Source organism: Balaenoptera physalus (genome assembly GCF_965194825.1).
Source record: "Balaenoptera physalus genome assembly, chromosome: 8".
In the NCBI taxonomy this organism is placed as follows: Eukaryota; Metazoa; Chordata; class Mammalia; order Artiodactyla; family Balaenopteridae; genus Balaenoptera; species Balaenoptera physalus.
The window spans coordinates 58,276,812-58,301,557 of record NC_138887.1 but is presented as its reverse complement, the minus strand read 5'-3'; positions in this window follow the sequence as shown (position 1 = coordinate 58,301,557).

The following is a 24,746-nucleotide window of genomic DNA, read 5'->3' as shown; positions in this document are numbered from 1 at the left end:
AGTTATATAATAAAAGTGTTGCCAAAAACTACAGCTCCATGAAATTGGTTTCAAACAAAAAAGGACCAAAGTATCTCTCACACTTCTAGTGTTTAAATTGAGCAGGATTTATGATCCACAAGAGTGGAATTTAAAACAAATTATTTTAAATATTATTTAAATGGTATAATTTCTTCAAAGCCACTATGCATTACATTTATCAAGTTCTTTACTTACAAAAATTCGACATGGGTGTAGAGTGATATTCAAGGTGCAAAAGTGATGCTAACTTTCTAATATCTTACTATTAGGACAGGTCTGGAGGAGGTAGCAGAACTTGCCTAAGAAAATATTCTCAAGATAAACAACCAGAGAGAACAATAAAAGAATAGATGACAGAATCATTCACTTTAGCTCATTGATAACTTTACATTTATCCCTTGCATTCTTTTAGAATTACAAAGTGTTCCTTTGATTTAGGAGTCTTTTCCTTATATTCACAATGATGCCGTTTCTGTTAAACTCACACACAAAGCTTTAGTTCCCTCTCTTTGAAGAGCTGATTCTCTCTAACATAAGGTTAGTCTATGAATAGCAAGTGAATCTCCTTGGCCTGTCCTTAGACTTTTTTCATTTCTCCTCTGTCCCTGAGGATTGGATAAGAACTCTCTGAGCTGATGAAGGACAAACACAGAGACAGGCCACTTTGGTTGGTGTGTGACAGCACTTGTGGCTGTCACGCCTTAGCTGCATTTAAGAATTCTACACAGAAGCAAAAAGTTCCAATAGGAAAGAGGAGAATTAAGAAATAACACCATTTTATTTCAGATGTTTATAAACGTAATAACTGCTTTTTAAAAATTTTATATAAAAATAAAGAGTTTTTGTCCTTTGGAACATTGCCCATAGCAAGATCACTAGAGTCTTTGATTACTGCGTGCCCTGGATGGCAGTAATCCAATCAATTCAATTTTAAAACTCAAAGCTGATTATTTTACAGTGTACATTCATTCATGAGCACCAATGTTATTTTGCTGTTTTGGTGCAGTGGAGATATTAAGGTACAATCTTCCTTATTTTTTTAAATATATTTATTTATTTACTTTTTGGCTACGTGGAGTCTTCATTGCTACATGCCGGCTTTCTCTAGTTGTGGTGCGCGGGCTTCTCATTGCAGTGGCTTCTCTTGTTGAGGAGCTCAGGCTCTAGGCACGTAGGCTTCAGTAGTTGTGGCTCACAGGCTCTAGAGCGCAGGCTCAGTAGTTGTGGCACATGGGCCCAGTTGCTCCGCAACATGTGGGATCTTCCCGGACCAGGGCTCGAACCCATGTCCCCTGCATTATCAGGTGGATTCTTAACCACTGCACCACCAGCGAAGCCCACAATCTTCCTTTTAAGAGATTCCTTTTAATACATAAGCAGCTGCAGACCTTCATCTGGTCATACCACCATTTTCCTTAATATCTTTCAATATTTCTCTTCACCTGTAGACTAGAAGAGTCTACTTACTATAATTCATAGGGCATTTCTCAAGCCCCTAGATTTCTGCTTATGCATGGTAGGCTCCAGCCACCAGAACTTTTCATTCTCTCTGAACATACAGGAACATTTATTTTTCTCTCTCTAGGGTATCTGTCTACTTCTCTGGAAACTTGCTTCAACTCAGCTCACAGGTCACATCTCCTGTGAAATAATGTACCCTCCTTTTCTGTACTTAGGGAAGTGGCTCTTTTTCTTTGCTACTATTGCACTTTGTATTTATCTAATGCACTATGTCTCACATTGTGATGTGCTTTAGAACTCTCTCAAGCATGATATACTTCTTGAAGACAGATATATGTCATCTTATTTTGGACCACTGGTACATAGCAGAGTCTCCAGCACTTAGAAGACAATCAACAAATGTTTGCTGAGTACCGAATGAACTTCTTCAATTACAGAGTGAAGAAGTACCAGGGTGAGAAATGGATCCACAACTAGCTGATTCCTAAATTTTGCATTGGATCAGTCACCTATTGAAGTAGGTCTAAGTTGGACAAAGACATCTGCTTTTTAAATAAGTATTGGAAATGATTCTGACACCAAGGTTTTGGAATTGAGACATAGGCTGCTGAAGAGTTTTCTAATGTAGAAAAAATGGGCAAGTGGAGGAATACCATAAAACTGGAGATATTTTCCATGAAATAGCTGTTATAATTAATTTTAAGCAAGTACAACATAATGCAGTATAAAAGCTCACCATCAAATCTAAAATGTAATGTCTGCAATTTTTTTGATACCTATAACGTGGGGGAGCAAGTTACAAAGTCATAAACTTATAATCTCAATTAGACAGCATGCTCCATCTTCTTAAGGTCAGAAGAGTACCCATAATATCATCCTTGTAGCATCCAAACATGTCCGGCCAAGGAACCCTAGAGTTCCTGCAGTGAGAACCCTAGAACTCTTTGTATTTGAAAAAACTCAGAGAGAAGTGTTTACAAAATGAGTGTCAGGCATAGAGAACCACTGTAGCACTCATATCATAGACTGAAGTCTCTGCTGCTTGGGAAATAAACACTGGGCACCAATAAGTTAGCACAATTATTGGCTACATTTCAAATTTTGAAATAATTAATTAAACCAAGCTTATTTGAAGAGCTAGGAAAGTTGGTGTTTATGTTTTTTAGCCTACCTGTTCCTAAAACTACTCATTTTGCTACTGTGTTCCAAGAGTTCCTGAAGAGCCCAGGGAAGGTTGGGAATGAGCAGTGTGAAGGAGATACTGAATGAGCTTATCTCCAGTCTCCTCTGCCTACAATTCTACAGGAATGATAACTGATCTCTCAGTCATACACACAGAATATGATGTCAAGCCCTGTACAGCACAGTTTATATCAGCTTCTCAGCAGGAATGAGCTAATGCATTAAATCTGTGATTCTAACTCCATCTCAGATTTGAGTACCAACTCTCAAATAGGGGAGAAACATTTCTCTGAATCACACCTTCTTTGCTTGGTTCTGATGTCCTGTCTTGTCTTAAATCTTGCTGTCACATTAAGATGGGAACAGCACTGTCTGTCACCCCCTTCCCAATACCCATCACTGGCCAGAATTCTTTCATGATGGGCAGCTTACCTGGACCAGAATGCCACTGAATTTTACATTGTGTCAGTTAGACTTCTCATGTTACTGTACCCAAGTGAAGCATAGGGCTCTATCATTTAGCCACAATTGCCATATCCATGACTTTTCTCTCTAAGCCATTCAGATGATATACAGATAATTATTCGTTGCAAGATCTAGCTCTGTAGCTGTATTCATATTCCTGCCCCCATAAAGCTGCATCTTTACTTCCTCCTCTTTTCATCAAACTAAGATGCAAGGGCCTCAGCATATATTACTATTAAGTCTGCATGTGCTAGGATGCAAATAAATCCTGATTAAGTCATGAACTCATTGGGAAGGTAATGCATTTTCTGTTACTGAGAGTCTAAAAGTCCTAACTCTTGCTGGGAAATAAAGTCACATCATTAAAGAACAGAATCATTGTAGACGGAAGAGATACCCCTGTTGATCTCCTGGCACATTTCCTTTTAAAGGTAGTTTTTCCCCGTACCTTAAAAATGTTCATTCTCCTCCCCTGTAGAAATTCATACAATGTTTACCAAAAAAAAAAAAAAAAAAAAAAAAGTAGCATAGAGAAGAGATTCTCCTCATAGGGAAAGAAGCATCCTTTCTAAGAAAAGACACACTTAGGAACTGATGGACAATGACAGGGAAGTTGTCCCTTTTTTGGTGGATTTTGGTTGGTTATTGCTGTTTTGTACTTTTTTAAAATGCTGTATCTTGCTCATATGATTTTTTTAAATTGAACTGGTTGGTTGAAGTAAGTTGTAATATTATCAGACTAAATTGGAAACAAGAAGAATAGAGGTGAGAAGAGAAATGGCAGAAACGGAAGAGAGACAAGAAAAAATGTCATAACTAAACATACATTTCTTCTTCACAACTTTTTCCAAAAGGCTTTAAAATCTGAAAAATAAGAGAACCTCAGGTCAAAGGACCCCAAGATACTAAAAAATGTGATATGTCTCTATTTTATGGATTTCAAAAAGTAATGGCAAAAATGCAGTCCTGAAAAAAAGCAGACAGAGCAACTTGATTTGCTTTCCTTCCTTGCTCTACTTCTATGGTCCTCTGAAGACTAATAATGCAAAATGCGATCATCTCTCCGTTTGTTTTGCTTCTGAGCTGTAACACTAAAGGGTAAGTGTGTATATAAATTAACATTATGGAACATCAATTTCTATTTGCAAATTTCACTAGAATTTGACAATTATTCCAGTAATATGCTGAAGATAGAAGATCTTTAGCAACTTTGCCTGAGTGGAGACAGAATTAAATCCAACGCTATAAACGAAACATAGTTTTGATACGATAACCGAATTACTTCTCTATAATAGCTACTTAAGTATATGTCTAAGTGTTCATTTAATGATGAAAATATAAACAAAAGAAAATTAAGTATCTTCAGTTCTTGATTAGAAGCAATGGAAAAATTGCTTCCAGGTGTGATACTAAGAAAAGATATAAAGGTGTGTATGTGTAGTAGTAGTAAGCTAGTGACTACAGTTATACATATCATACCCTAAATAGAATCTGGTGAGATAACACCTGAAAACCAAACATCAATCTTATATTTTGGACCTTATTAGTAAGGAGAATTGTTAACTGATATTTATCAGGGATGCCTGAGGATTTGACTTAGTCAATTCTCCTAGCAATACATTTCACAAAATTTATAGAAGAATAGGATACCACATAGAAAATAAGTGAAAATCCAACCAAGAACTATGTACTGGACCAAACACTTGCTTTATTGTCCACAGCAAGTAATGAATACTCTAAATTGATAAGAAGCAAATTTTCCAAAGATTGGGCTGATTATGAGCACATAAAGTGACCGTGTGACTAATTAAAGAAAAAAGCTAAAGGGATTGCAGCACTGATTACTCTCTAAGCCTAGGCTATCCAGCATCTTATCTCATGATCACATTGCCCCAAGTATGAAAAGACTGAGACATCAAAAGCAGTACCTGTTAGCCATGCAGAATCCATAGCCTCTGCTATGTTGTTGCTATGTGTGATGTGTTATTTCCTTCCTATGCTTCCTTAAAGCTAAAAAAAATTGGTGCTGGTTAAAAGATATTGTGTCTCATGGGTCTGATGGTCAATCCAAACCATAGACCATTACTGATAGTGTGACAGAGAGAGTTTGCAAGGACTATTTACTATGCCTGTTTTGCAGATAAGAAAATGTAGGCTTAGAGATTGTTATGATGAAGTGGCCAAGCCAGTACTGGAATTGCCTGACATCAAATAATGTGCTTTTAAATAATACCAGATGTTTTGTCCATATTGCTCCCTGCTGTCTTAGCAAGTCCAGCAATGGGGCTCTTAATTGTTGGTTGTAATGACTCCATAATATAACTGCATTTTGATAGTTGATATATAATCTAATTTTATTCTCAAAGGATGAAACTCATCACTGTACAGCAGGAAATCTATCTGATATCGAGTATCTACCCCTTAGCTGTCTCTGATTTATATGCTTTTACTGTATGCACTATAACTGAAGTCCCATATTTTCCCTGAATTTCTCCCCAGGAACATAAGAGAGGATAACAACTTTTTTCTGAGCTTATTCACGTATACATCTATAACTATTTTGCTGATTTCTTCCAAAATGCACCAACCCCTCAGTTTATTACTTTTGGTTCTTATATAATGTTGGTATCATTTTTTTTTTTGCCTGAATATTCTTTTTGTGACTGTTCTCATCCATGTTATCACAGACTACAGCTACCTTAAAAGTAGGGAATATGTCTGCCAACATCTTCCTCTGTGTGCCAAGATATCATACCTGTTTAACAGTGATAAGTATTATAGCAAAAGATCATTAACAGACGTATGTAATATGCACAGCTTCTTTATATAAATAAATAGACATCTACTGAATTCAAATTATATTACCATTTTTATAGAACACCCAAACAAAAAGCTGAAATTTATGAACCTGGATTTATGTTAGAGGGTGCATGAAAGAGAAATTTCCTCTTAGTTGCAATTTTGTATTAGCCTTAGGTATAGAAAACATTATTCCTTTTTGCTATAACTTTTAAAAAAGAGATAAATTTTACTACAAAACCTACACAAACTTAATCATGAGAAGAAAAGGAGTTAGTTTATCTTCTAACCTAAGCTTAAAATAAAAATAATTGAATGACCTGGCTCTGCTCTTTATAAAGTCATACAGGAAAATTTCCACTTTTCATTTTTGTCGGCCCAATTTATCACTGGTCTTTGCATTTTACCATGTTAACCTTTTAGAATTCTTCTACCCTCCAAATTCCAGAAGCACAATTATACCTTTAACATCTCAATGAATCACATTAGGTTTCTGTAGAGTATATAAGCACATAGTCCATGATGATAGGATGCTTCCCGAAGACACGAATACAGAAAATTTTCACAGGATATATATTATGGATGATAAAAATTTTCTCCTGTCAAAAGTTACTATTTTTATTCTAAAAGTATAAGATCACACAGACTCACTAATGTTATATATTGTACCAACTAGCTTACCCAATAATTCCATTAGCTTACTTAAAATTCTATTATTTCCCTAATTTATTGTACCATTGTTCTTTTTATACATCCAACTGAAGATATACAGTATATATTATGCATATTAAAATTATATATACATATACACTATGTATACATAATTTTTTAAAATCTATGGAAATGTCCTAGTTTGTTGGGACTGCTACAACAAAAACACCACAGACCAGGTGACTTAAACAACAAACATTTATTTCTCACAGTTCTGGAGGCTGGGCAGTCCAAACTCAAGATGCTGGAAGATTTGGTGTCTAGTGAGATCCCATTTCCTAATTCATAGACAAACATATTCTTGTTATGTCTTCACATGGCAGAATGGGCAGGGAACACTCTGTGGGCACTAATCCCATTCTTGAGGGGTCCAGACTCATAATTTAATCACCTTCCCAAAAGCCCCACTTCCAATTACTATCACGTTGAGGATTAGGTTTCAACATATGAATTTGGAAGGAACACAAACACTCAGTCTATAGCAGTAATTTATTAAAAGTATAATTATTTTTTAAAGTATTAGAAGTTTTAATATATTGTTAATATGATCTTACAAATCTTACAAGGCATCTATTATAATTCTGCTTTCACAGAGGATATAAGTGTGATTCAGAGAAGTTAAATTAGTACATACCAGAGCATAGATTTGAACCAAGTCTATGTAATTTTAGAGCTTGTTATATATATATATATATATTTTTTTAAAGAAATTCACGTTCTTTTATTTATTTATTTATTTATTTATGACTGTGTTGAGTCTTCGTTTCTGTGCGAGGGCTTTCTCTAGTTGCGGCAAGTGGGGACCACTCTTCATCGCGGTGCGCGGGCCTCTCACCATCGCGGCCTCTCTTGTTGCGGAGCACAGGTTCCAGACGCGCAGGCTCAGCAATTGTGGCTCACGGGCCCAGTTGCTCCGTGGCATGTGGGATCTTCCCAGACCAGGGCTCGAACCCATGTCCCCTGCATTGGCAGGCAGATTCTCAACCACTGCGCCACCAGGGAAGCCCCAGAGCTTGTTATATTTTATTTACAATGCTTAATCTTTAAATTATGATTACACGATACACATTCATTGTTAAAAAATTAACGTCAATAAAACTATCACACAGAGATAACACCTGCTTACACTTATATAACACCTGATTATTTTCAATGACTATAAAGTCTTCCAGTTACATTTACACATATATACATATATTGAACATAATATATAGTTATGATATCTAACATTGAATATTTTTTCTATTTCTATATATTCATAGGCATATGTGTTATAGTCAAATATTTTTAAGGACTTTTCAATAGCCAATCTTATATTCCGCTTTTCAATTCATAAGTTAGTGAGCTTTTTCATGTATTGTTAAATATGCTCTCACATTACATTTAATGCTTACGATAATTTACAATGGAATAATGTTATTAACTTACAACCTGTGTTGTCAAGTATTTAGATCATATAACAACATGAAATTGGCCAAATAAGTTGCTTTTAAGATTGGCTGTATTCATGGATTTCCTTTTACTACCACTAGCCTCACCCTCATTCATTTCTCAATTCTGAGCAATTTGAATTCTGTTCTCTACCATCAACTGAAACTGCTCTTGCCAAAGCAACTTAAAACCTTCCTGTTACTAAATCTAATGACTATGTGTCATTGTTTTAACTGACTCATCTGCAGGGGGTGACACTGTAGTCACCTTCCTTCTTTTCTTCTCTTGGCTCATATAAGGCCATATTCATTGTTTTCACCCAGAGATTTCTCCACCATGTCTTTCAAATCTTAGCTTAAAAGCCACCTCCCCAAACAAGCCCTCTTAAACATCCTCTGTAACCAAGTTTCCCAATGCTTTACAACCAGAACACTATTCAGTCAGAGACTTAGCACAAGTTGTTTTTAAAATCAACAACAACCAAAACCACCAACAACAAAAAACCTATTTATTTGTTTAATCAACAGATGGAAAACACCAAAGTGCCAGAAAACTTTCTATTTTATTTACCTATGTAAACCTATAGTGCATCACAATGCTTGGCCCAGGATACTGTGCTGAACCGTGAATGAAACTTTCTTTCCCCTCATTTTTCATTGGGGAAAAGGACTTTCTTTGAAACCTTATCACCAAATGGCATGCAAGTACTATATGACTCAAGGTAGTGCTGTAAGCTTTGTATAATTCATGAAAAGATTTTTTGAGGTGGTAGCATCAAAAAGAAAAGAACATACCTCTTACAGGAAAAGAAATTATCCCTTCTTCCACTCATGAAATCCTTGTTGATGAAACCTATTAAAATTCTTTGTCACTAACTGTGTGTGATCATAAGCTATTTAGTCAACCTGCCCCAAGACAGAATTTGATCAGTAATTATAGACATCTCACCTAGATTAACAGTTTGAAACACTTCATTAAAAAATAAAAATGATGCTAAGGAAATGTCATAAATTCATACACATTCTTTGTTTTCACCTTTAAAAGTAGATGATTCTATGTTCTTGAAAATTCAATTATATATCTCAAAAAGGACAATTGCTATTATAACACTTTCAGTCTTGAAGATTAATTACCTTCCTCTAGCTTTGCTCCTTCAGTTGAGTTTCCTACAGCAGACATTTACTGGAGAGTCCATTGTCAGCATTTTTAAACTTTGATCTTAATTACATATAAATTTTTGCATATTCCTTTTCAAGCTATTGTGTAACAAGGTATTAAATGAATGCTTCTATGAATCTCTGTGTATTCAAGGGTGCTCTTAAGTTCAAGTTTCAGTCTTGTCTCCTGATAAGAAAACATGCCTCATTTTATTCTTAATCTTAGAGGAATTGATTAAAGCTAATTTTTTGGTTTAAACAATTTTAAGCTACATTTTTTTCAATGTTGAATAGCTCCCACATAAAAAACTAAACAAAACAAGACACAAGCTCTGTACAACCCGTCATTCATCCAGTTTCTCTCCAGATCTGTATTTTCTGTAGTCCATATCACCAGTAGTATAGATTGTACTCCAATCACAAACCAACCTCTTTATCAAGCTCATCATCTGGCAGCACTGCCCAAGCTAGAAGCAGTCCCAGAATATGTTTACTTAACCAAGATTCTTCTTTTTTTTTGTAATGGCACTATCATGGCCCTTTCAAAGATAGTAGTATACTCCTAAAATCACTAAAATTCCTGAGGTATTTGTATTAAACCACATATTGATAGTATTAGTTTTATAGTATTTCCATGAATGGATTTCTTTAAGAAGATAAGTGAACCACAGCTGCAATCAGTTTCTTCATTATTTTTTCTTGGAATAAGAAATCATTTACATTGTTAAAATATATTTACTTAGTAACAGTATGACTTATTAATTAGTATATAGGGCAAATAGTTAATCCACAGTTGCATCTCAATGAAAAGAATGGTTATATCCTGACAAGCAACCAACACATATTCAGCATTAAAAAGGATGTTCTCAGAGCATGAGGTTTTATGGTGATTACTAAAGAATTACAAGTCAAGAATTACAAATCTTGTTAAGATTTTGAAAATTTATATAGAGAGTCAAACCAAAAACACATGAAGTAAAATAAGCATTTTTAAAAGTTTGAATCTGATTTCTCTAGTAATAACACAAGCTGCTTCCAGAGAGATTTATGTGGGACTTTCATTCATTCAACAAATATATGTTGAGCCCCACCAATGAGACAAACTGCTCTGGGTGACGGCAATAATAAGATGAACTACGCACATTAAGACTCTGCTCTTGTAGAACTTGTATTCTTCTGTAAAGGAGATGGAGGCTAACCAGCAAAACCAATATAAACCAGAAGAAAATACCACCAATGACTGGTTCCAAAAGACAATAGAAACCAGGTTATGTGGTACTCAATGATGACTGGTAAAATTCTAGATTAAATAGTCAGAGAAAGCCTTTTGGAGAAGGTTACTTTTACTTTGAGTTGGCGCTGACAAGGAGAAGGTAAACAGGGAGAGGAAATAACTATTTCCAAGGCCTACATTGAGAGCAAATCTAGACTATGGCTGGGGCACAGGGGCAAGGGGGGAAATCATAGAAAATGATTAGCAGGGGCCAACTCATGTTGGTCAATAAACCTTGGTGAGGAGTTTGGCCTTTACTCCATGTGTGTTGGAAAATTACAGAATGTTACTTTTGATCAAAAATTTCATGAATATATGCGTGGAGGTCATAGTCTAAGGTGGCCCCCCTGACTCGTATCCTTGTATAATCCCATTCTCTTGAGTGCAAGCAGAATTTGTGGTTTGCTTCCAACCAATAAAAACCAATAGAATGTGGCAAAGGTGATGGGATGTCACTCCCATGATTACCTTAAGTTATATAAAACTGGATAACATCAGCCCACAGACGGGAGAGATGCTCTCCTGCTGGAATTGAATAAGCAAACTGTCATGTTACGAAGTATCCAGCACAGTGGCAGGGAACTGAAGGTGGCCGCTAGGATCTGAGAGCTACTTTTAGCCAATAGCCAGTAAGAACCTGGTGCCCTCAGTCATACAGCCACAAGGAAATGGATCCTGCCTACAACCTGAAAGAGCTCCTAAGTGGATTCCTCCCTGTGGAGTCTCCAGAGGAGACACTGATTTCACATATACAAATTAATGTTTTAGAAGGATCATGAGGACATAGTTTGCAAGATGAGAGGAAAGAGATTCTTCGGTCTATTGTGATAAGGTATTTGAAAACATCATTTCTCTGTTACATTTGCAGTTTCCGTTTTTCATATGTTCATTAAGTCTCTAAATTTTTCTCTTTCCTCCAGATACACTGCCCAATCCATCTTCCACATTGCCACCAGAAGAGCCTTTCTAAAATCTTTCCATTGCTTTATCTTCTTCAGTGGCCCTTTTCAGGCTGAACAATAAACTTCTAACCCTTTGCCTTAGCATACAAATCCCTCCACAATATTCCCCTGCCCAATGTTCTAACATTATCCCTCATAATTATCTTCCTCTCCTGCCATACTTAATTAATGTTAGTATTAAACATGTGAAACATTCCCTCACACCTCCAGACCTTTGCAGGATCTGATCTCTCCGTCCGGAATATCCTGGCCCCACCTGCAACTCTTGTCTCTATTTACAAAAGCCCACACACCCTCTGCAAATGGACTAAATCCAACTTGCCCACCCAGCTTCCTTTGAAGTATTATCTTTCTTATGTAGCTCCCTCTAATTGCTTAGCCTGAGGAAAGCATTCTCAGCTTCATACACCCTGAACATCATTTTACTTACTGAACACACATTTGCCTTGTCTGTGTATTCTTCTAGGTGATAAGCTCCTTGAGGGTAGGAACTACTTATCTCTTTTCTGAGTAAAGGTGAGGTTCAAAGTGTAGTAATTTCATGAGTCCTATATTTGCATGGGCATCAGTTTCATTCAGACACTCCATCTAAGTTTCAGCACATTTTACTTTGCCACAAATTTCAATCTATTCTTATCGACAAAAACCCATGCACAAATTCTGACACACTTGTCAACAGAAGAAATAAACAGTAGAACAAAGCTCTCCTCACATCTATCAATACTTGTTTAATATTTATCCCTCTGTCTTCTTCATTAAAATGAGAGCACCCACATCATGGGTAGGTAAGGGGAAATAAAGATATCAAAATCAACTAAGTTTAAGTCATTTTTTACAACGCTAAAAATAGATTTGACCAAGGTTTAATTGGAACATATCAGGCATTATAATTCATTATAAATTAATGATATATATGTGGAATCTAGAAAAACGATACAGATGAACTTATTTGCAAAGCAGAAATAGAGGCACAGACCTAGAGAATAGACATATGAATACTGGGGTGTGGGGAGGTAGGATGAATTGGGAGAATGGGATTGACATGTATACACTACTACGTATAAAATAGGTAACTAATGAGAACCTACTGTATAGCACAGGGAACTCTACTCAGTGCTCTGTGGTGAACTAAATGGGAAGGAAATCCAAAAAAGAGGGGATATGTGTATACATATAGTTGATTCACTTTGCTGTACAGCAGAAACTAACACAACATTGTAAAACAACTATACTCCAATAAAATTAATTTGAAAAATAAATTAATTGATTAATGATTTGCATTTCAATGTTTTTATCCTGTCATCCTGAATTTTATAAAAGCAGTTATAATTATATGATATATTAGTCCCTTATTATTACTTTTATAATAAAAGCTCCCCCAAAAGTATTCATTACATAAGACTTGGTATCATAGCTAATTTATTGCAGCACATATTTTTATTCACTTTTATACTACATAGATTTTTACACTACCTGTAAGTAAGTTTTCCATAAAATGATAATAAAGGTAATTTGAATATTTACAACTTAACACCTTAGGTTGCTTAATCTACATGGAATACCAAACTGGCTAATAGTGTGATATTTTTTCTTTTACAGTGGTTTAGTACTTCATATGCTCTAATTCCAACTGGGCTTAATCAGTACATTGCAAAAAAATATGAACACTATAATTACAGTGAATTATTACAAAGACTCTAAAAATGAATACTAAAGTAAAAATAGTATTTCTTAATCATTTAAAAGTCACTTTTGGAGGAAGAGGATGGACTCTAGAGCAGGAACTTGCACCTCTCCGTTATCTGATCCATGAGTAAAGTTTTCCTTTGCTTCTGAATTGAACTCGGTCTCATTCTACTGACGCAAGGGACACCAGACAGAAGGACAAACTCAAGAGGATCCCATTAGACCACTGCATTTGTTTTTCTCAAGTTTGTTTTTCCTTTCTGAGAAGATCTCTTTACAAGCATAGGCACCAAAAGCACTTGTTTTTTGGATTTAGTCTTCACTAGCTCTTAAAAAGTGCCATTATCGGGGAGAGACCTTCAAGATGGTGGAGGAGTAAGAAGTGGACATCACCCTCCTTCCCATAAATACATCAAAAATACATCTACATGTGGAACAACTCCTACAGAACACCTACTGAACGCTGGCAGAAGACCTCACACTTCCAAAAAGGCAAGAAAATCCCCATGTACCTGGGTAGGGCAAAAGAAAAAAGAAAAAACAGAGATAAAAGAGTAGGGACGGGACCCGCACCTCTGGGAAGGAGCTGTGAAGGAGGAAAGGTTTCCACACACTAGGAAGCCCCTTCACTGGAGGGGATGGGGGGATGGGCGGGGGGGGGGAAGCTTTGGAGCCACAGAGGAGAGCTCAACAACAGGGGTGCAGAGGGCAATGTGGAGAGATTCCCACACAAAGGAGCGGTGCTGACCAGCACTCACCAGCCTGAGAGGCTTGTCTGCTCACCCGCTGGGGCGGGTGGGGGCTGGGAGCTGAGGCTCTGGCTTTGGAGGTCAGATCCCAGGGAGAGGACTGGGGTTGGCTGCGTGAAGACAGCCTGAGGGGGCTAGTGTGACACAGCTAGCCGGGACAGAGTCCGGGAAAAAGTCTGGACCTGCCTGAGAGGCAAGAGACCTTTGTTTTGGGGTGCATGAGGACAGGCGACTCCTTCCCAGCATGCCCACAAAGGCAGAGCACCACATAAGCGAGCTCCAGAGACAGGCGCAAGCCGCAGCTAACAGCTCGGACCACAGAGACGGACATGAAATGCTAAGTCTGCTGCTGTTGCCAGCAAGAATCCTGTGTGCAAGCACAGGTCACTATCCACACACCCCCAGGAGCCTGTGCAGAACGCCACTGCCAGGGTCCCAAGATCCAGGGACAACTTCCCTGGGAGAACACACGGTGCACCTCAGACAGCTGCAACGTCACGCCAGCCTCTGCTGCTCGCCCCGCATTCCAATTTGACTACCATACCCCTCCCTCTCCCAGGCCTGAGTGAGCCAGAGCCCTCTGATCAGCCACTGCTTTAACCCCCTCCTTCTGGGTGGGGAACAGATACCTGAGGGCGACCGACATGCAGAGGTGGGGACAAAACCAAAGCTGAACCCCAGGAGCTGTGCAAACAAAGAAGAGAAAGGGAAATTTCTCCATGCAGCCTCAGGAGCAGCAGATTAAATACCCACGATCAACTTAATAAACCCTGCACCTGAAGAATACCTGAATAGACAATGAATGTTCCCAAAATTGAGGTGGTGGACTTTGGGAGCAACTGTTTCTGGTCTTATGTTTATCTTAGTATAGTATTTAGTGCTTATTATCAGTGGTGGATTTGTTTATTGGTTTGGTTGCTCTCTTCCTTTTTTTATATAGATATATTTATTTTTTCCTTTTCCTCTTTTTGTGAGTGTGTATGTGCATGCTTCTTTGTGTGATTTTGTCTTTATAGGTTTGCTTTTACCATTTGTCCTAGGGTTCTGTCTGTTCGTTTTTTTGTTCTGGTTTTTTTGGTATTTTGTTTGTTTGTTTGCTTTTTCTCTCTCTTCCTTTTCTTCTGAGCCGTGTGGCTGGCAAGGTCTTCATGCTCTGGCTGGGTGTCGGGCCTGAGACTTTGAGGTGGGAGGGCCGAGTCCAGGACATTGGACCACCAGAAATCTCCCAGCCCCATGTAATATCAGTCAGCGAGAGCTCTCCCAGAGATCTTTGTCTCAATGCTAAGACCCAGCTGCACCCAACAGCCAGCAATCTCTGGTGCTGGATACTCCATGCCAGACAGCTAGCAAGAGAGGAACACAACCCTGCCCATTAGCAGAGAGGCTGCCTAAATTCATACTAGGTTCACAGACACTCCAAAACACACCACCAGACGTGGCCCTGCCCAGCAAAAAGACAAGATACAGCCCCGCCCACCAGAACACAGACACCAGTCCCCTCCACCAGGAAGCCTACACAACCCACTGAACCAACCTCACCCACTGGGGGCAGACACCAAAAATAATGGGAACTACAAACCTGCAGCCTGTAAAAAGGAGACCCCAAACACAGTAAGGTAAACAAAATGAGAAGACAGAGAAATACACAACAGATGAAGGAGCAAGGTAAAAACCCACCAGACCAAACAAATGAAGAGAAAACAGGCAGTCTACCTGAAAAAGAATTCAGAGTAATGATAGTAAAGATGATCCAAAATCTCAGAAATAGAATGGAGAAAATAAAAGAAATATTGAACAAGGACCTAGAAGAACTGAAGAGCAAACAAACAATGATGAACAACACAGCAAATAAAATTTAAAAATTTCCAGAAGGAATCAATAGCAGAATAACTGAGGCAGAAGAACGCATAAGTGACCTGGAAGATAAAATAGTGGAAATAACTGCCAAAGAGCAGAATAAAGAAAAACAAATGAAAAGAATTGAGGACAGTCTCAGAGACCTCTGGGACAACATTAAATGCACCAACATTCAAATTATAGGGGTCCCAGAAGAAGAGAAAAAGAAAGGGTCTGAGAAAATATTTGAAGAGATTATAGTTGAAAACTTCCCTAACATGGGAAAGAAAATATTCAATCAAGCCCAGGAAGCACAGAGAGTCCCAGATAGGATAAATCCAAGGAGAAACATGTCAAGACACATATTAACCAAACAATCAAAAATAAAATTCAAAGAAAAAATTTAAAAGCAGCAATGGAAAAGCAACAAATAACATACAAGGGAATTCCCAAAAGGTTAACAGCTGATCTTTCAGCAGAAACTCTGGAAGACAGAGGGAGTGCCAGGACATATTAAAAGTGATGAAAGGGAGGGAGGAACCAAGATGGCAGAGTAGAAGGACATGCTCTCACTCCGTCTTGCGAGAACACCAGAATCACAAATAGCTGCTGGACAATCATCAACAGGAAGACACTGGAACTCACCAAAAAAGACACCCCACATCCAAAGACAAAAGAGAAGCCACAATGAGATGGTAGGAGGGGCACAATCACGGTAAAATCAAATCCCATAACTGGTGGGTGGGTGACTCACAGACTGGCAAACACTTACACCACAGAAGTCCACCTACTGGAGCGAAGGTTCTGAGCCCCACATCAGGCTTCCCAACCTGGAGGTCCAGGAATGGGACGAGGAATTCCTAGAGAATCGGGCTTTGAAGGCTAGTGGGATTTGATTGCAGGACTTCGACAGGACTGGGGGAAACAGAGACTCCACTCTTGGAGGGCACACACAGAGAGATGTGTGCATCGGGATGCAGGGGAAGGAGCAGTGACCCCCACAGGAGACTGAACCAGACCTCCCTGCTGGTGTTGGAGGGTCTCCTGTAGAGGCGGGGGGTGACTGTGGCTCACCGTGGGGACACGGACGCTGGCAACAGAAGTTCCGGGAGGTACTCCTTGGCTTGAGCCCTCCGGGAGTCTTCCATTGGCCCCACCAAAGAGCCCAGGTAGACTCCAGTGTTGGGTTGCCTCAGGCCAAACAGCCAACAGGGAGGGAACCCAGCCCCACCCATCAACAGTCAAGTGGATTAAACTTTTACTGAGCTCTGCCCACCAGAGCAACATTCAGCTCTGCCCAGCACCAGTCCCTCCCATCAAGCCTCTTAGATAGCCTCATCTACCAGAGGGCAGACAGCAGAAGCAAGAAGAACTACAATCCTGCAGCCTGTGGAACAAAAACCACATTCACAGAAAGATAGACAAGATGAAATGGCAGAGGGCTATGTACCAGATGAAGGAACAAGATAAAACCCCAGAAAAACAACTAAATGAAGTGGAGATAGGCAACCTTAGAGAAAAAGAATTCAGAATAATGGTAGTGAAGATGATCCAGGACCTCGGAAAAAGAATGGAGGCAAAGATCGAGAAGATGCAAGAAATGTTTAACAAAGGCCTAGAAGAATTAAAGAACAAACAAACAGAGATGAACAATACAATAACTGAAATGAAAACTACACTAGAAGGAATCAATAGTAGAGTAACTGAGGCAGAAGAACGGATAAGTGACCTGGAAGACAGAATGGTGGAATTCACTGCTGTGGAACAGAATAAAGAAAAAAGAATGAAAAGAAATGAAGACAGCCTAAGAGACCTCTGGGGCAACATTAAACACAACAACATTCGCATTATAGGGGTCCCAGAGGAGAAGAGAGAGAGAAAGGACCCGAGAAAATATTTGAAGAGATTATAGTCGAAAACTTCCCTAACATGGGAAAGGAAATAGCCACCCAAGTCCAGGAAGTGCAGCGAGTCCCATACAGGATAAACCCAAGGAGAAACACGCCGAGACACATAGTAATAAAATTGGCAAAAATTAAAGACAAAGAAAAATTATTGAAAGCAGCAAGGGAAAAACGACAAATAACATACAAGGGAACTCCCATAAGGTTAATAGCTGATTCCTCAGCAGACACTCTACAAGCCAGAAGGGAGCGGCATGATATACAGCAAGCCCGTGTCTTTTGGTTGGAGCATTTAATCCATCTACATTTAAGATAGTTATCGATATGTATGTTCCTATTACCATTTTCTTAATTGTTTTGGGTTTGTTATTGTAAGTCCTTTCCTTCTTTTGTTTCCTGCCTAGAGAAGTTCATTTAGCATTTGTTGTAGAGCTGGTTTGGTGATGCTGAATTCTGTTATCTTTGCTTGTCTGTAAAGGTTTTAAATTCTCCATCGAATCTGAATGAGATCCTTGCTGGGTAGAGTAATCTTGGTTGTAGGTTTTTCCCTTTCATCACTTTTAATATGTCCTGCCACTCCCTTCTGGCTTGCAGAGTTTCTGCTGAAAGATCAGCTGTTAACCTTTTGGGGATTCCCTTGTAGGTTATTTGTTGTTTTTCCCTTGCTGCTTTTAATATTTTTTCTTTGTATTTAATTTTTGATAGTTTGATTAATATGTGTCTTGGTATGTTTCTCCTTGGATATATCCTGTATGGGACTCTCTGCGCTTCTGGGACTTGATTGACTATTTCCTTACCCATACTAGGGAAGTTTTCAACTATAACCTCTTCAAATATTTTCCCAGTCCCTTTTTTTTTTCTTCTTCTTGGACATCTATAATTCGAATGTCAGTCTGTTTAATGTTGTCCCAGAGGTCTCTGAGACTGTCCTCAATTCTTTTCATTCGTTTTTCTTTATTCTGCTTTGTGGTAGTTATTTCCACTATTTTATCTTCCAGGTCACTTATGCGTTCTTCTGCCGCAGTTATTCTGCTATTGATTCCTTCTAGAGAATTTTAAATTCATTTATTGTGTTGTTCATCATTGTTTGTTTGCTCTTTAGTTCTTCTAGGTCCTTGCTCAACGTTTCTCGTATTTTCTCCATTCTATTTCCAAGATTTTGGATCATCTTTACTATCATTACTCTGAATTCTTTTTCAGGTAGACGGCCTATTTCCTCTTTATTTGTTTGGTCTCGTGGGTTTTTACCTTGCTCCTTCATCTGCTGTGTATTTCTCTGTCTTCTCATTTTGCTTAATTTACTGTGTTTGGGGTCTCCGTTTTGCAAGCTGCAGGTTTGTAGTTCCCGTTGTTTTTGGTGTCTGCTCCCAGTGGGTAAGGTTGGTTCAGTGGGTTGTGTAGGCTCCCTGGTGGAGGGGACTGGTGCCTGGGTTCTGGTGGATAAGGCTGGATCCTGTCTTTCTGGTGGGCAGGACCATGTCTGGTGGTGTGTTTTGGGGTGTCTGTGAACTTATTATGATTTTAGGCAGCCTCTCTGCTAATGAGTGGGTTTGTGTTCCTGTCTTGCTAGTTGTTTGGCAAATGGTGTCCAGCACTGTAGCTTGCTGGTCAGTGAGTGGAGCTGGGTCTTAGCGTTGAGACGGAGATCTCTGGGAGAGCCTTTGCCATTTGATATTACATGGGGCTGGGAGGTCTCTGGTGGACGAGTGTCCTGAACTCGGCTCTCCCACCTCAGAGGCTCCAGCCTGACACCCGGCCAGAGCACCAAGACCCTGTCAGCCACACAGCTCAGGAGAAAAGGGAGAAAAAGAAAGAAAGAAAGAAAAAATAAATAAATAAGAGAAAATAAAGTTATTAAAATCGAAAAAATTATTAAAAATTAGAAATTAAAAAGTAATAAAAAAAAAGAAAGAAAGAAGAGAGCAACCAAACCAGAAAACAAATCCACCAATGATAACAAGGGTTAAAAACTACACTAAAAAAAATTTTTTTTTAAATGGTCAGGACCCTAGGACAAAAGGCAAAAGCAAAGCTATACAGACAAAATCACACAAAGAAGCATACACATACACAGTCACAAAAAGAGAAAAAGGAAAATATATATATATATAAATAAAAAAAGGAAGAGAGCAACCAAATCAATAAACAAATCTACCAATGATAATAAGCTCTAAATACTAAACTAAGATAAACATAAAACCAGAAACAAATTAGATGCAGAAAGCAAATCCCAAGTCTACAGTTGCTCCCAAAGTCCACCTCCTCAATTTTGGGGTGATTTGTTGTCTATTCAGGTATTCCACAGATGCAGGGTACATTAAGTTGATTGTGGAGATTCAATCCTCTGCTCCTGAGGCGCTGGAGAGATTTCCCTTTCTCTTCTTTGTTCGCACAGCTCCTGGGGTTCAGCTTTGGATTTGGTCCCGCCTCTGTGTGTAGGTCTCCTGAGGGTGTCTTTTGGGAAGTCTGAGGTCTTCTGCCAGCATTCGGTAGGTGTTCTGTAGGAGTTGTTCCATGTAGATGTAGTTTTGATGTATTTGTGGGGAGGAAGGTGATCTCCGCATCTTACTCCTCTGCCATCTTGAAGGCGCTTCTTTGCTCCTTTGATTCAATAATTTCAAATGACCAATTATTGAGTTTGGTGATGTTTTCTTCTGGTTGATCAAATCTGTGGTTAAACCCGTCTAGTGAATTTTTCAATTCAGTTATTGTATTATTCAGTTCCCGAATTTCTATTTGGTTCTTTTTTTATGTTTTTGTCTTTTCATTGATATTCTCTTTGTTCATGTATTTTCCTGATTTTATTTAGTTGTCTATCTGTGTTCTCTTGCAGGTCACTGACCTCTTTTAAGACAATTATCTTAAATTATTTGACAGGTAATTCATAGATCTTTGTTTGTTTCAGTTGATTTTGTTCCTTTGATTGGAACATGTTTCCCTGTCTCTTTGTGTCACTGTGATTCTTTTATTTTTGCTACGTTTTTTCATTTGAAAAAATAGCACTTCCCTCAGTACTTTTAGGCTGGCTTTGTACGGGGGAAGCCTTTCACCAATTAACACAGCTAGAGATTTTGGGGGGCTCGAACCATTTTTCAGGGGGATGCAACTTCTCTGCTCTTGTGGATGTAATTTACCAACTAGAGAGATTTGCTAGTTTCTCTTTCAGTAGCTCATAATCTCTTGCTCCCTCTAGTGTCTCTGTGCAATACTGCAGGTTCTATGGTACTGCAGCAGCAAGTTGTCCAGCTCCTTTTTATTCTCAGTGGCCTGCGGGCATCCAAAGTATCCTTGTTCCCGGTCAGGGCTCCAAGTCAGACCAGTCAGAAACCAGTCCCTCTGGCAACCCTTGGTACACCTGGATGAATGCCCCCACTCTGATCTCTCCCTCTCAAGAAGCCATGAGTTGGGTGCATTCTTCTGATAGTGCCAAACAACAATGGCTTCTGTCTGTAGCATGGCAGGTCCTCTGGTATGAGAGCAAGCTACTCCTATTCTTTCTTACTTTCAGTGGCCCCAGGAATCTAAACTATGCTGGTTCCAACCATGCCAGTGCTCCAAGTCATATGAGAAAGAAACTAAGTCCCTCAGGCAGCCCTCTGAATATCTTGCGTGTTGGACACTTGTTCTACTCTTCTTTTTCCCACCAAGGAGAAGCCACGAGTTGGAGTTCTCTTCAATGGCAATGAGCTCTGCTGACCTAAGGGTGAGGTAACTGGGGATAAAGTGAAATAGTTCTTATCATTCATTTCAATGTGGCTGTTCTCAACTTTTTACCTGCCTGGGATACCACAACTTCGTAACTGGTTTCTGGAGTCCACATAAAGATATTTTGGTCCATATATTGTTGTTAAGTCAGTGTCTTTGTGGAGCAACAAGGGCTGGGTCTTCTTTTCTTGCCACCTTGCTCTTTTTCTCATTGATTTCTGCTCTGATCTTGATTATTTCATTTTCCTACTTAACTTGGTTTTATTTTGCTCTTCTTTCTTTTGTTTCTTATGGTGGACACCAAAATAATTGATTTGAGACTTTTTTTCTTTCCTTACATAGGTATTTGGTGTTACACGTTTCCCCTTTAATACTGCTTTAGTAGCATCACACAAATTCTAATACAATGAATTTTCATTTCTGTTCAATTCCAAGTATCTTCTAATTCTTCCTTTGATCTTTTTATTTGACTTATATGTTGTTTAGAAGTGTTATTTAATTTCTAAATTTTGGAGGACTTTTTCAGAAAGTATTCTGATAGTGATTTCTAACTTAATTCCATTGTAGTCAGTAACATTCACTGAAAGACTTGAATCCCTTTAAATTTAGTGTGATTTGTTTTAGGGTCCAACGCAGTCTATCTTGGTATTGTTTGTATGTACTTGAAAACAATGTTTGGGACTTCCCTGGTGGTCCAGTGGTTGAGACTCTGGGCTTCTACTGCAGGGGGGGTGGGTTTGATCTCTGGCCAGGGAACTAAGATCCCACATGTGGTGTGGCCAAAAAAAAAAAAGAATGTTTGTTTGGGGGTGGAATATCTTAGAAATGTCAATTAGATAAATTCAATTCACAGTGCTGTTAGAATCTTCTACGTTCTTACTCATTTTTCTCTGCTCTTGTTCTATCCATTAATGAGAGAGTATTATTGAAATCTCTGACTATAATTGTGGGTTCGTCTCTTTCTTCTTATAGTTCTAGCAGTTCTTGCCTCATATATTTTCAAGCTCTGTTATTAGTTGCATAAATCTTGTTAAATTGACCCTTTTATTGCTATAAAATAAATTTATCTCTGGGTAATATTCTTTGCTCTAAAAACAAGTTTGTCTGATATCAGTATAATCATTCAGGTTTTGTTTTATAAAGTGTTAGGATACTATAGGTTCTTTCACCCCTTTACTTTTAACTTACTCCTGTCTATGTCTATGTATTCGAAATTTGTTTCTCAAAGGCAGCATATAAGTGGTTATCACTTTTTGTCCAATCTGATGATCTCTGTATTTTAATTGGAGTTTCTACATCATTTAAATTTAATCTATTATTGACATGGTTAGATTCAAATTCTATCATTTTGCCATTAAAAAGAAAATTTTCCCATCTTTTCCTTGTTTCTCTTTTCCTTTTATTTCAGTTTCTTAGATAAATGAAAATTTCTATCATTTTATCTTCTTTGTTGGCTTTTTAGCTATAACTCTTTGCTTTGTCATTTTAATGGTTGCTTCAGGATTTACAGGATACATGCTTAACTTACCACAATCTTCCTTTAAGTGATATACCACTATATATATACAGCATAAGAACCTTAAAACAATATATCTCCATTTTTCCTCTCTCAATATTTGTGCTATTATTTTCCATTTTAATTTTACACATATCATAAACTTCACATTACATTGTTATTATTTCTGTTTAAACAGTTACTTATCTGTTAGAGAGTTAAATAATAAGAAAAAAAATCTTGAGTCTTTACCTATCTAGTTACCATTTCTCATGCACTTCATTCCTTTGGATAGATCCATATTTCCATATGGTATCATTTTCTTTCTGCCTAAAGAAATTGCTTTAACCTATCATATAGTGTAAACCTGCAGTTTACAGATTCTTTCAACTTTTGCATGCCTGACAAAGTCTTTGTTTTGAATGTAATTTTTGATGGGTATAGAATTCTAGGTTGATTTTTTTTCTTTCAGTTCTTTAAAATTTGCTTCACTGAACTGTTTATGATACAAAATATGCTATCATCCTTATTCTTGTATCTCCGTTTGTAACATCTCCTTACTCTTTCTATTTTTGACATTTTCTATTTAACTAGTTTTGAGCAATGTGATAATGATGCACCTCAGTGCAGTTTTCTTTGTTTTTCTTATTTTCTTATTCTGGGGATTTGTTAAGCATCTAGGAATTGTGGGTTTACAGTTGTCATCAAACTTAGAAAATTTATAACCGTAATGGTCATAATGCCCACAATGATTCTTATCCAGGGAAGAGGTACTTTACTCACAATTATATCATGGTTAAATGAAACAACGAAAGGTTTACAAATAAAACAAATCACTCCTATTACCTTGATAAGTAAAGAATAAGATTATATATGCTAGAACATACAAAGCTAATTTAAATACATTTATTATGATGACCAGCCAATACTGGTCTCTCTAAGCTATGTGATAGATCTTTGATGACAATATAGCCTATAGAACTCTGTCTTTTATTGTATGATTTGTCATTAAAATTCTATTAAAAATATTCTCGAGTTTCTTTATTCCAAGTTATAGTGGATAATTTTTTCTCTGTATTTCATTTTTTTCTAATTACTATAAATAATAAAAATAAATATGAGGTAAATATATTTCTGATGCTGTTTTAACACATTCTGAAATGTTTAGTCTTGCACATGGATCCTTAAAAATATTTTATAAAAAGAAATTATATTTTCTGCCACTTCCCTTGATTACAAATATATTTACTTACATGTAAAGAAATCAATGACCAAATATAAAAGCTAGTGGTAGGCTCTCATTTTTTTTTTTAATTTATTTTATTTTATTTTATTTTTGGCCGTGCCACGCGGCATGTGGGATCTCAGTTCCCTGATCAGGGATCAAACCCTTGCCCCCTTCATTGGAAGCTCTGACTCTTAACCACTGGACCACCAGGGAAGTCCCATATGCTTCATTTTTTTTTTAGTTAATATCTCAATTCAATAAACAGCTAACAAATATACAGTTGAAAAACTTCAGATTACCCTTTGGTTTTAAGATTTTAGTATGCACAATATTATTTTTCAGAGCTTTGACTTGCTACTGTGTGCATATTGTATGTGTTTGCATGTGTGTGTGTATGTTTGTTATATAATTTGGTTTATTTAAGTGCATATTAAAATTTTGCAGATGCACATTTGGGTGACATCCTGGATTCACAATAATATCCCCATTCTATGCTATATCCTCTTCTTCAATTATTTGGATGGGCAGGAAATGCAAACAGGGACAATCATAATGCAACCACTTTCTAACATGTCAGGCCATGGACATTAATCCAGGTCATGTTAATGAGAATCCCTCCCCAAGATTTGGAAAAAGAGGGTTCTTGCTCTTCTTTCTTGCAAAACTGTAAGGATGTAAGAA